The 13,322-nt window shown below is 45.7% G+C and overlaps 1 long non-coding RNA gene across 1 annotated transcript in view; it reads right to left on the reverse strand.

Annotated features, from left to right (window-relative positions):
- Positions 1–3,327: 3,327 nt before the first annotated feature.
- Positions 3,328–13,322, reverse strand: part of LOC125774550 (uncharacterized) — a 29,516-nt gene continuing 19,521 nt past the window's right edge. The window contains exons 2-3 of the long non-coding RNA XR_007421037.1: positions 5,604–6,037; positions 3,328–3,595 (exon numbers count right to left, since the gene is read on the reverse strand). This is a non-coding gene — a long non-coding RNA (uncharacterized LOC125774550). The remainder of the gene's footprint in view (positions 3,596–5,603; positions 6,038–13,322) is intronic.

The raw sequence follows: 13,322 nt of genomic DNA on the forward strand, positions 1-13,322 counted from the left end.
AGCCAAGACACATTAGCCAAGACACCTTAGCCAAGACACATTAGCCAAGACACCTTAGCCAAGACACCTTAGCCAAGACACATTAGCCAAGACACATTAGCCAAGACACCTTAGCCAAGACACATTAGCGAAGACACCTTAGCCAAGACACATTAGCCAAGACACATTAGCCAAGACACCTTAGCCAAGACACATTAGCCAAGACACATTAACCAAGACACCTTAGCCAAGACACATTAGCCAAGACACATTAGCCAAGACACCTTAGCCAAGACACCTTAGCCAAGACACATTAGAAAAGACACCTTAGCCAAGACACATTAGCCAAGACACCTTAGCCAAGACACATTAGCGAAGACACCTTAGCCAAGACACATTAGCCAAGACACATTACCCAAGACACATTAGCCAAGACACCTTAGCCAAGACACATTAGCCAAGACACCTTAGCCAAGACACCTTAGCCAAGACACATTAGCCAAGACACATTAGCCAAGACACTTTAGCCAAGACACATTAGCGAAGACACCTTAGCCAAGACACATTAGCCAAGACACATTAGCCAAGACACCTTAGCCAACACATTAGCCAAGACACATTAGCCAAGACACCTTAGCCAAGACACATTAGCCAAGACACATTAGCCAAGACACCTAAGCTAAGACACCATAGCCAAGACACATTGGCCAAGACACATTAGCCAAGACACATTAGCCAAGACACCTTAGCCATGACACCTTAGTCAAGACACCTTAGCCAAGACACATTAGCCAAGACACATTAGCCAAGACACATTAGCCAAGACACCTTAGCCAAGACACATTAGCCAAGACACATTAGCCAAGACACATTAGCCAAGACACATTAGCCAAGACACATTAGCCAAGACACCTTAGCCAAGACACCTTAGCCAAGACACATTAACCAAAACACATTAGCCAAGACACATTCTCCGACACATTAGCCAAGACACATTAGCCAAGACACATTAGCCAAGACACCTTAGCCAAGACACCTTAGCCAAGACACATTAGCCAAGACACATTAGCCAAGACACCTTAGCCAAGACACCTTAGCCAAGACACATTAGCCAAGACACCTTAGCCAAGACACATTAGCCAAGACACCTTAGCCAAGACACCTTAGCCAAGACACCTTAGCCAAGACACATTAGCCAAGACACCTTAGCCAAGACACATTAGCCAAGACACCTTAGCCAAGACACATTAGCCAAGACACATTAGCCAAGACACCTTAGCCAAGACACATTAGCCAAGACACATTAGCCGAGACACCTTAGCCAAGACACCTTAGCCAAGACACGTTAGCCAAGACACCTTAGCCAAGACACCTTAGCCAAGACACCTTAGCCAAGACGCATTAGCCAAGACACATTAGCCAAGACACCTTAGCCAAGACACCTTAGCCAAGACACATTAGCCAAGACACATTAACCAAGACACATTAGCCAAGACACATTGGCCGACACATTAGCCAAGACACATTAGCCAAGACACATTAGCCAAGACACCTTAGCCAAGACACCTTAGCAAAGACACATTAGCCAAGACACATTAGCCAAGACACCTTAGCCAAGACACCTTAGCCAAGACACATTAGCCAAGACACATTATCCGAGACACCTTAGCCAAGACACCTTAGCCAAGACACCTTAGCCAAGACACCTTAGCTAAGACACCATAGCCAAGACACATTGGCCAAGACACATTAGCCAAGACACCTTAGCCAAGACACCTTAGCCAAGACACCTTAGCCAAGACACCTTAGCCAAGACACCTTAGCCAAGACACATTAGCCAAGACACCTTAGCCAAGACACCTTAGCCAAGACACCTTAGCCAAGACACATTAGCCAAGACACATTAGCCAAGACACATTAGCCAAGACACATTAGCCAAGACACCTTAGCCAAGACACATTAGCCAAGACACCTTAGCCAAGACACATTAGCCAAGACACATTAGCCGAGACACCTTAGCCAAGACACCTTAGCCAAGACACGTTAGCCAAGACACCTTAGCCAAGACACCTTAGCCAAGACACCTTAGCCAAGACGCATTAGCCAAGACACCTTAGCCAAGACACCTTAGCCAAGACACATTAGCCAAGACACATTAACCAAGACACATTAGCCAAGACACATTGGCCGACACATTAGCCAAGACACATTAGCCAAGACACATTAGCCAAGACACCTTAGCCAAGACACCTTAGCAAAGACACATTAGCCAAGACACATTAGCCAAGACACCTTAGCCAAGACACCTTAGCCAAGACACATTAGCCAAGACACATTATCCGAGACACCTTAGCCAAGACACCTTAGCCAAGACACCTTAGCCAAGACACTTTAGCCAAGACACATTAGCCAAGACACCTTAGCCAAGACACCTTAGCCAAGACACCTTAGCCAAGACACATTAGCCAAGACACCTTAGCCAAGACACATTAGCCGAGACACCTTAGCCAAGACACCTTAGCCAAGACACCTTAGCCAAGACACCTTAGCCAAGACACCTTAGCCAAGACACCTTAGCCAAGACACATTAACCAAAACACATTAGCCAAGACACATTCTCCGACACATTAGCCAAGACACATTAGCCAAGACACATTAGCCAAGACACCTTAGCCAAGACACCTTAGTCAAGACACCTTAGCCAAGACACATTAGCCAAGACACCTTAGCCAAGACACCTTAGCCAAGACACATTAGCCAAGACACCTTAGCCAAGACACAATAGCCAAGACACATTAGCCAAGACACATTAGTCAAGACACATCGGCCAAGACACATTAGCCAAGACACCTTAGCCAAGACACATTAGCCAAGACACCTTAGCCAAGACACCTTAGCCAAGACACATTAGCCGAGACACATTAGCGAAGACACCTTAGCCAAGACACATTAGCCAAGACACATTAGCCAAGACACCTTAGCCAACACATTAGCCAAGACACATTAGCCAAGACACCTTAGCCAAGACACATTGGCCAAGACACATTAGCCAAGACACCTTAGCTAAGACACCATAGCCAAGACACATTGGCCAAGACACATTAGCCAAGACACCTTAGCCAAGACACCTTAGCCATGACACCTTATTCAACACACCTTAGCCAAGACACCTTAGCCAAGACACATTAGCCAAGACACATTAGCCAAGACACCTTAGCCAAGACACATTAGCCAAGACACATTAGCCAAGACACATTAGCCAAGACACATTAGCCAAGACACATTAGCCAAGACACCTTAGCCAAGACACCTTAGGCAAGACACATTAACCAAAACACATTAGCCAAGACACATTCTCCGACACATTAGCCAAGACACATTAGCCAAGACACATTAGCCAAGACACCTTAGCCAAGACACCTTAGCCAAGACACATTAGCCAAGACACATTAGCCAAGACACCTTAGCCAAGACACCTTAGCCAAGACACCTTAGCCAAGACACAATAGCCAAGACACCTTAGCCAAGACACCTTAGCCAAGACACATTAGCCAAGACACATTAGCCAAGACACATTAGCCAAGGCACATTAGCCAAGACACATTAGCCAAGACACCTTAGCCAAGACACATTAGCCAAGACACATTAGCCGAGACACATTAGCCAAGACTCCTTAGCCAAGACACCTTAGCCAAGACACATTAGCCAAGACACCTTAGCCAAGACACATTAGCCAAGACACATTAGCCAAGACACATTAGCCAAGACACCTTAGCCAAGACACATTAGCCAAGACACCTTAGCCAAGACACATTAGCCAAGACACATTAGCCGAGACACCTTAGCCAAGACACCTTAGCCAAGACACGTTAGCCAAGACACCTTAGCCAAGACACCTTAGCCAAGACACCTTAGCCAAGACGCATTAGCCAAGACACATTAGCCAAGACACCTTAGCCAAGACACCTTAGCCAAGACACATTATCCAAGACACATTAACCAAGACACATTAGCCAAGACACATTGGCCGACACATTAGCCAAAACACATTAGCCAAGACACATTAGCCAAGACACCTTAGCCAAGACACCTTAGCCAAGACACATTAGCCAAGACACATTAGCCAAGACACCTTAGCCAAGACACCTTAGCCAAGACACATTAGCCAAGACACATTATCCGAGACACCTTAGCCAAGACACCTTAGCCAAGACACCTTAGCCAAGACACTTTAGCCAAGACACATTAGCCAAGACACCTTAGCCAAGACACCTTGGCCAAGACACCTTAGCCAAGACACCTTAGCCAAGACACCTTAGCCAAGACACATTAGCCGAGACTACTTAGCCAAGACACCTTAGCCAAGACACCTTAGCCAAGACACCTTAGCCAAGACACATTAGCCGAGACACAATAGCCAAGACACCTTAGCCAAGACACATTAGCCAAGACACCTTAGCCAAGACGCATTAGCCAAGGCACATTAGCCAAGACACATTAGCCAAGACAGATTAGCCAAGACACCTTAGCCAAGACACCTTAGCCAAGACACCTTAGCCAAGACACCTTAGCCAAGACACAATCGCCAAGACACATTAGCCGAGACACCTTAGCAAAGACACATTAGCCAAGACACATTAACCAAGACACATTAGCCAAGACACATTGGCCGACACATTAGCCAAGACACATTAGCCAAGACACATTAGCCAAGACACCTTAGCCAAGACACCTTAGCCAAGACACATTAGCCAAGACACATTAGCCAAGACGCATTAGCCAAGGCACATTAGCCAAGACACATTAGCCAAGACAGATTAGCCAAGACACATTAGCCAAGACACCTTAGCCAAGACACCTTAGCCAAGACACCTTAGCCAAGACACATTGGCCGACACATTAGTCAAGACACATTAGCCAAGATACATTAGCCAAGACACATTAGCCAAGACACCTTAGCCAAGACACCTTAGCCAAGACACCTTAGCCAAGACTCCTTAGCCAAGACATCTTAGCCAAGACACATTAGCCAAGACACTTTAGCCGAGACACATTAGCAGAGACACATTAGCCAAGACACATTAGCGAAGACACCTAAGCCAAGACACATTAGCCAAGACACATTAGCCAAGACACCTTAGCCAAGACACATTAGCCAAGACACATTAGCCAAGACACCTTAGCCAAGACACATTAGCCAAGACACATTAGCCGAGACACATTAGCCAAGACACCTTAGCCAAGACACCTCAGCCAAGACACTTTAGCCAAGACACATTAGCAAAGACACCTTAGCCAAGACACCTTAGCCAAGACACCTTAACCAAGACACCTTAGCCAAGACACCTTAGCCAAGACACAATCGCCAAGACACATTAGCCGAGACACCTTAGCAAAGACACATTAGCCAAGACACATTAACCAAGACACATTAGCCAAGACACATTGGCCGACACATTAGCCAAGACACATTAGCCAAGACACATTAGCCAAGACACCTTAGCCAAGACACCTTAGCCAAGACACATTAGCCAAGACACATTAGCCAAGACACATTAGCCGAGACACCTTAGCCAAGACACATTAGCCAAGACACATTAGCCAAGACACATTAGCCAAGACACCTTAGCCATGACACCTTAGCCAAGACACCTTAGCCAAGACACATTAGCCAAGACACATTAGCCAAGACACATTAGCCAAGACACCTTAGCCAAGACACATTAGCCAAGATACCTTAGCCAAGACATCTTAGCCAAGACACCTTAGCCAAGACACATTAGCCAAGACACTTTAGCCGAGACACATTAGCAGAGACACCTTAGCCAAGACACCTTAGCCAAGACACATTAGCCAAGACACCTTAGCCAAGACACCTTAGCCAAGACACATTAGCCAAGACACCTTAGCCAAGACACATTAGCCAAGACACATTAGCCAAGACACCTTAGCCGAGACACATTAGCCAAGACACATTAGCCAAGACACATTAGCCAAGACACCTTAGCCAAGACACCTTAGCCAAGACACCTTAGCCGAGACACATTAGCCAAGACACCTTAGCCAAGACACCTTAGCCAAGACACCTTAGCCAAGACACCTTAGCCAAGACACATTAGCAAAGACACATTGGCCAAGACACATTAGCGAAGACACTTTAGCCAAGACACCTTAGCCAAGACACCTTAGCCAAGACACATTAGCCAAGACACCTTAGCCAAGACACATTAGCCAAGACACATTAGCCAAGACACCTTAGCCAAGACACATAAGTCAAGACACATTAGCCAAGACACATTAGCCAAGACACATTAGCCAAGACACATTAGCCAAGACACCTTAGCCAAGACACCTTAGCCAAGAAACATTAGCCAAGACACATTGGCCAAGACACATTAGCCAAGACACCTTAGCCAAGACACATTAGCCAAGACACTTTAGCCGAGACACATTAGCAGAGACACATTAGCGAAGACACCTTAGCCAAGACACCTTAGCCAAGACACATAAGCCAAGACTCATTAGCCAAGACACCTTAGCCAAGACACCTTAGCCAAGACACCTTAGCCAAGACACCTTAGCCAAGAGACATTAGCCAAGACACATTAGCCAAGACACCTTAGCCAAGACACATTAGCGAAGACACCTTAGCCAAGACCCATTAGCCAAGACACCTTAGCCAAGACACCTTAGCCAAGACACATTAGCCAAGACACATTGGCCAAGACACATTAGCCAAGACACATTAGCCAAGACACATTAGCCAAGACACATTAGCCAAGACACCTTAGCCAAGAAACATTAGCCAAGACACATTAGCCAAGACACATTAGCCAAGACACATTGGCCGACACATTAGCCAAGACACCTTAGCCAAGACACCTTAGCCAAGACACCTTAGCCAAGACTCCTTAGCCAAGACATCTTAGCCAAGACACCTTAGCCAAGACACATTAGCCAAGACACTTTAGCCGAGACACATTAGCCAAGACACATTAGCCAAGACACCTTAGCCAAGACACCTTAGCCAAGACACATTAGCCAAGACACATTAGCCAAGACACATTAGCCAAGACACCTTAGCCAAGACACCTTAGCCAAGACACCTTAACCAAGACACCTTAGCCAAGACACATTAGCCAAGACACATTAGCCAAGACACCTTAGCCAAGACACATTAGCCAAGACACATTAGCCAAGACACCTTAGCCAAGACACATTAGCCAAGACACGTTAGCCAAGACACCTTAGCCAAGACACATTAGCCAAGACACATTAGCCAAGACACCTTAGCCATGACACATTAGTCAAGACACCTTAGCCAAGACACCTTAGCCAAGACACCTTAGCCAAGACACCTTAGCCAAGACACCTTAGCCAAGACACCTTAGCCTAGACACATTAGCCAAGACACATTAGCCACGACACCTTAGCCAAGACACATTAGCGAAGACACCTTAGCCAAGACACATTAGCCAAGACACATTAGCCAAGACACCTTAGCCAAGACACATTAGCCAAGACACATTAGCCAAGACACCTTAGCCAAGACACATTAGCCAAGACACATTAGCCAAGACACCTTAGCTAAGACACCTTAGCCAAGACACATTGGCCAAGACACATTAGCCAAGACACATTAGCCAAGACACCTTAGCCATGACACATTAGTCAAGACACCTTAGCCAAGACACCTTAGCCAAGACACATTAGCCAAGACACATTAGCCAAGACACCTTAGCCAAGACACATTAGCCAAGACACCTTAGCCAAGACACATTAGCCAAGACACATTAGCCAAGACACATTAGCCAAGACACCTTAGCCAAGACACCTTAGCCAAGACACCTTAGCCAAGACACCTTAGCCAAGACACATTAGCCAAGACACATTAGCCAAGACACCTTAGCCAAGACACATTAGCGAAGACACCTTAGCCAAGACACATTAGCCAAGACACATTAGCCAAGTCACCTTAGCCAAGACACATTAGCCAAGACACCTTAGCCAAGATACATTAGCCAAGACACATTAGCCAAGACACCTTAGCCAAGACACATTAACCAAGACACATTAGCCAAGACACCTTAGCCATGACACCTTAGCCAAGACACATTAGCCAAGACACATTAGCCAAGACACATTAGCCAAGACACCTTAGCCGTGACGCATTAGCCAAGACACCTTAGCCAAGACACTTTAGCCAGGACACATTAGCCAAGACACATTAGCCAAGACACCTTAGCCAAGACACCTTAGCCAAGACACATTAGCCAAGACACCTTAGCCAAGACACATTAGCCAAGACACCTTAGCCAAGACACCTTAGCCAAGACACATTACCCAAGACACATTAGCCAAGACACCTTAGCCAAGACACCTTAGCCAAGACACCTTAGCCAAGACACCTTAGCCTAGACACATTAGCCAAGACACATTAGCCACGACACCTTAGCCAAGACACATTAGCGAAGACACCTTAGCCAAGACACATTAGCCAAGACACATTAGCCAAGACACCTTAGCCAAGACACATTAGCCAAGACACATTAGCCAAGACACCTTAGCCAAGACACATTAGCCAAGACACATTAGCCAAGACACCTTAGCTAAGACACCTTAGCCAAGACACATTGGCCAAGACACATTAGCCAAGACACATTAGCCGAGACACCTTAGCCATGACACATTAGTCAAGACACCTTAGCCAAGACACCTTAGCCAAGACACATTAGCCAAGACACATTAGCCAAGACATCTTAGCCAAGACACATTAGCCAAGACACATTAGCCAAGACACCTTAGCCAAGACACATTAGCCAAGACACATTAGCCAAGACACACTAGCCAAGACACCTTAGCCAAGACACCTTAGCCAAGACACATTAGCCAAGACACCTTAGCCAAGACACATTAGCCAAGACACCTTAGCCAAGACACATTAGCGAAGACACCTTAGCCAAGACACATCCCAATGTGCAATTCAACCACGCCTGCTAATAAATACTATTGCCGCTATGTTCTTACCTACAGGCGAAGTGAGATAAAAAACGTGCACATACGCATATACACGGTACGCTGTCGATCCCAATTAGCCCTTTCTCCCTCTACCTCACTAACGATCATCCTGCTAAAGCGAGAATGCGCGTTGGGATCGCGCATCGATACACACTAACACATTCAAAGATACCATGTGTGTACACAGCGTACGAGCGCCTGCACGATCCTAGGGGCGTGACGCGGGTCGATGTGGAATCCATGTGGAACGCATCGGGATTGCTCGCAGCGTACGGGCGCATGCACGATCCTGGCGGATGAATATGGAAGCTTTCGAGTCCATGTGGAATCCTGTCGGAATCCATCACGGCGTCCATGTGGAAAGCAACGCTAGCCCTCGCAGTGTACGAGCGCTTGCACGATCCTTGCGGGTGAATGTTTAATGCCGGTGAATGAGTCCATGTGGAAAGCAACGCGTCCGCATCGTACGGGTGAATGATGAATCCTTATGGGTCAATGTGGAAAGCTGCAAGACCGCTCGCAGTGGACGGTGTTTTGGTCGCGATGATCGTAGCGTAGCGTGCAAAAGCGCGTTCAGTTTTCTTCATTTATTTGTATTAAAATTATTATTTATTTACAAACCACCGATTACAATATGTTGGCCACACTTTGGGCTAATAGTTGCAAGATTTTCCCGTGAGATATTTAAATCAAATAGTATTATATTTCAATTACAAAAACGAGGTATTTTTCGCTACAATTCTATGCCTTGCTTTAGCTATTTCCTCGCGGCCGTCCGTAACGGCTTTGGTTTTTAGCGAATAACTAAAAAAGTTGAAGAGCTAGACGAAAATGATGTTCTACAAAGTTGTAAAGAATAACATTTCGTATCTTTTAAGAATGCAGATTTTTATACAATTGATTAACCATGTTATTTTGATTAAATATATCGGGGATTGCTTTAGCGTCACAAATTTAATTTTTAAATTCTTTCAAACATACGATTTAGATAAAAGTGTAAAGGACAGTGTTGACCTACTTATGAACAACTGTTTTGAAAAATTTAGGGCTTTTGAACAGCTTTTAAATTGATCGTTCACTGCCTGTAGTCCCATCGTGCTACACCTAATCGACGCATCCTTTTACATTCATATTCTTTACCTATGTTTAGCCGGTAAGCATTTCTTGGCCAAGCAATGCTTTGTGGTATGACTCAATTCTCACCAGAGGTATTCGGTTTCCCCTAGTCGCACCTACATAGCATCCTGTGTTCATTACCTGGCTACAAGAACCAGTAACACCTTCCGCATGTATAGGCGCGTAGCGACAACGAACAGTGCTAGTTACCTGTCGTCTGTGTGAATGCTCATGGGAAAAAATTAGCACGTGTAGCAGCTACCTCGTATTTCTGTGTGTTTAAAGAAATTTTCCAAAAAACCACACCTTGAGGGTAGTTAAAAAGGTCCAAACAGCGCCTAATATTTTTTATCGGAACGGCCGTATGGTAGAAAACAAACCTGTCATGCAATATTTTTCCCCAAAAATATCTAAAAGCACGAAAGAATTATTTTTTGCATCATACGTGCAGTGAAATCCATTCCCATTCAGCTTCATTTATATACGGTACACAACGTACCCCCTCAACGACTGGTCGGATGGCGCAAATGTAAGCATGACTTTCTTCTACACCAATTTCTAATCCAATGTTCTCTATCATTTCAGCAAAAGCTCCAAGGAAGTTGTATGGGGAAAAAAGATTCTCTCACGCTCTCACGAGAGAGTGAATTTGAGGAACCCCCCTGGCGTTTTTATTTTCTGGAATTCATTAATTTTTTTTTTTGCTAAAATCCGGCATAGATCCACACGCTACGAACGCTCGCGGGCGACTGAAGCGGGCGTGGCTACGCGGGGCTTTATATACCAACCCGGTTTGAGTGTGTGCGTGTGGTCGCTAAATGTCTTCCTCCGGGACTCCGCGGTGGATTCCGAACAGACCCGTTAGGGACCATGAGAACAAAAGAAACTCGACCGCATGAACTCGCTTTTGCATGACTGGGATTAGCCAAGACACATTACCCAAGACACATTAGCCAAGACACCTTAGCCAAGACACCTTAGCCAAGACACCTTAGCCAAGACACCTTAGCCAAGACACATTAGCCAAGACACATTAGCCAAGACACCTTAGCCAAGACACATTAGCGAAGACACCTTAGCCAAGACACATTAGCCAAGACACATTAGCCAAGACACATTAACCGAGACACATTAGCCAAGAAACCTTAGCTAAGACACCTTAGCCAAGACACATTAGCCAAGACACCTTAGCCAAGACACATTAGCCAAGACACATTAGCCAAGACACATTAGCCAAGACACCTTAGCCAAGACACATTAGCAAAGACACATTAGCCAAGACACATTAGCCAAGACACATTAGCCAAGACACCTTAGCCAAGACACATTAGCCAAGACACCTTAGCCAAGACACATTAGCCAAGACACCTTAGCCAAGACACATTAGCCAAGACACCTTAGCCAAGACACATTAGCCAAGACACATTAGCCAAGACACTTAAGCCAAGACACATTAGCCAAGACACATTAGCGAAGACACCTTAGCCAAGACACCTTAGCCAAGACACATTAGCCAAGACACATCACCTAAGACACATTAGCCACGACACCTTAGCCAAGACACATTAGCCAAGACACATTAGCCAAGACACCTTAGCCAAGACACATTAGCCAAGACACATTAGCCAAGACACCTTAGCTAAGACACCTTAGCCAAGACACATTGGCCAAGACACATTAGCCAAGACACCTTAGCCAAGACACATTAGCCAAGACACATTAGCCAAGACACAATAGCCAAGACACCTTAGCCAAGACACCTTAGCCAAGACACATTAGCCAAGACACCTTAGCCAAGACACATTATTCAAGACACCTTAGCCAAGACACATTAGCGAAGACACCTTAGCCAAGACACATTAGCCAAGACACATTACCCAAGACACATTAGCCAAGACACCTTAGCCAAGACACCTTAGCCAAGACACCTTAGCCAAGACACATTAGCCAAGACACATTAGCCAAGACACATTAGCCACGACACCTTAGCCAAGACACATTAGCGAAGACACATTAGCCAAGACACATTAGCCAAGACACCTTAGCCAAGACACATTAGCCACGACACCTTAGCCAAGACACATTAGCGAAGACACCTTAGCCAAGACACATTAGCCAAGACACATTAGCCAAGACACCTTAGCCAAGACACATTAGCCAAGACACATTAGCCAAGACACCTTAGCCAAGACACCTTAGCCAAGACACATTAGCCAAGACACCTTGGCTTAGACACCTTAGCCAAGACACATTGGCCAAGACACATTAGCCAAGACACATTAGCCAAGACACCTTAGCCATGACACATTAGTCAAGACACCTTAGCCAAGACACCTTAGCCAAGACACATTAGCCAAGACACATTAGCCAAGACACATTAGCCAAGACACCTTAGCCAAGACACATTAGCCAAGACACCTTAGCCAAGACACATTAGCCAAGACACATTAGCCAAGACACCTTAGCCAAGACACCTTAGCCAAGACACCTTAGCCAAGACACCTTAGCCAAGACACATTAGCCAAGACACATTAGCCACGACACCTTAGCCAAGACACATTAGCGAAGACACCTTAGCCAAGACACATTAGCCAAGACACATTAGCCAAGACACCTTAGCCAAGACACATTAGCCAAGACACCTTAGCCAAGACACATTAGCCGAGACACATTAGCCAAGACACATTAGCCAAGACACATTAGCCAAGACACATTAGCCAAGACACCTTAGCCATGACACCTTAGCCAAGACACATTAGCCAAGACACATTAGCCAAGACACATTAGCCAAGACACCTTAGCCGTGACACATTAGCCAAGACACCATAGCCAAGACACATTAGCCAAGACACATTAGCCAAGACACATTAGCCAAGACACCTTAGCCAAGACACCTTAGCCAAGACACATTAGCCAAGACACCTTAGCCAAGACACATTAGCCAAGACACATTACCCAAGACACATTAGCCAAGACACCTTAGCCAAGACACCTTAGCCAAGACACATTAGCCAAGACACCTTAGCCAAGACACATTAGCCGAGACACATTAGCCAAGACACATTAGCCAAGACACATTAGCCAAGACACATTAGCCAAGACACCTTAGCCATGACACCTTAGCCAAGACACATTAGCCAAGACACATTAGCCAAGACACATTAGCCAAGACACCTTAGCCGTGACACATTAGCCAAGACACCATAGCC

This window comes from Anopheles funestus, unplaced genomic scaffold (genome assembly GCF_943734845.2).
Source record: "Anopheles funestus unplaced genomic scaffold, idAnoFuneDA-416_04 scaffold_27_ctg1, whole genome shotgun sequence".
NCBI lineage: Eukaryota > Metazoa > Arthropoda > Insecta > Diptera > Culicidae > Anopheles > Anopheles funestus.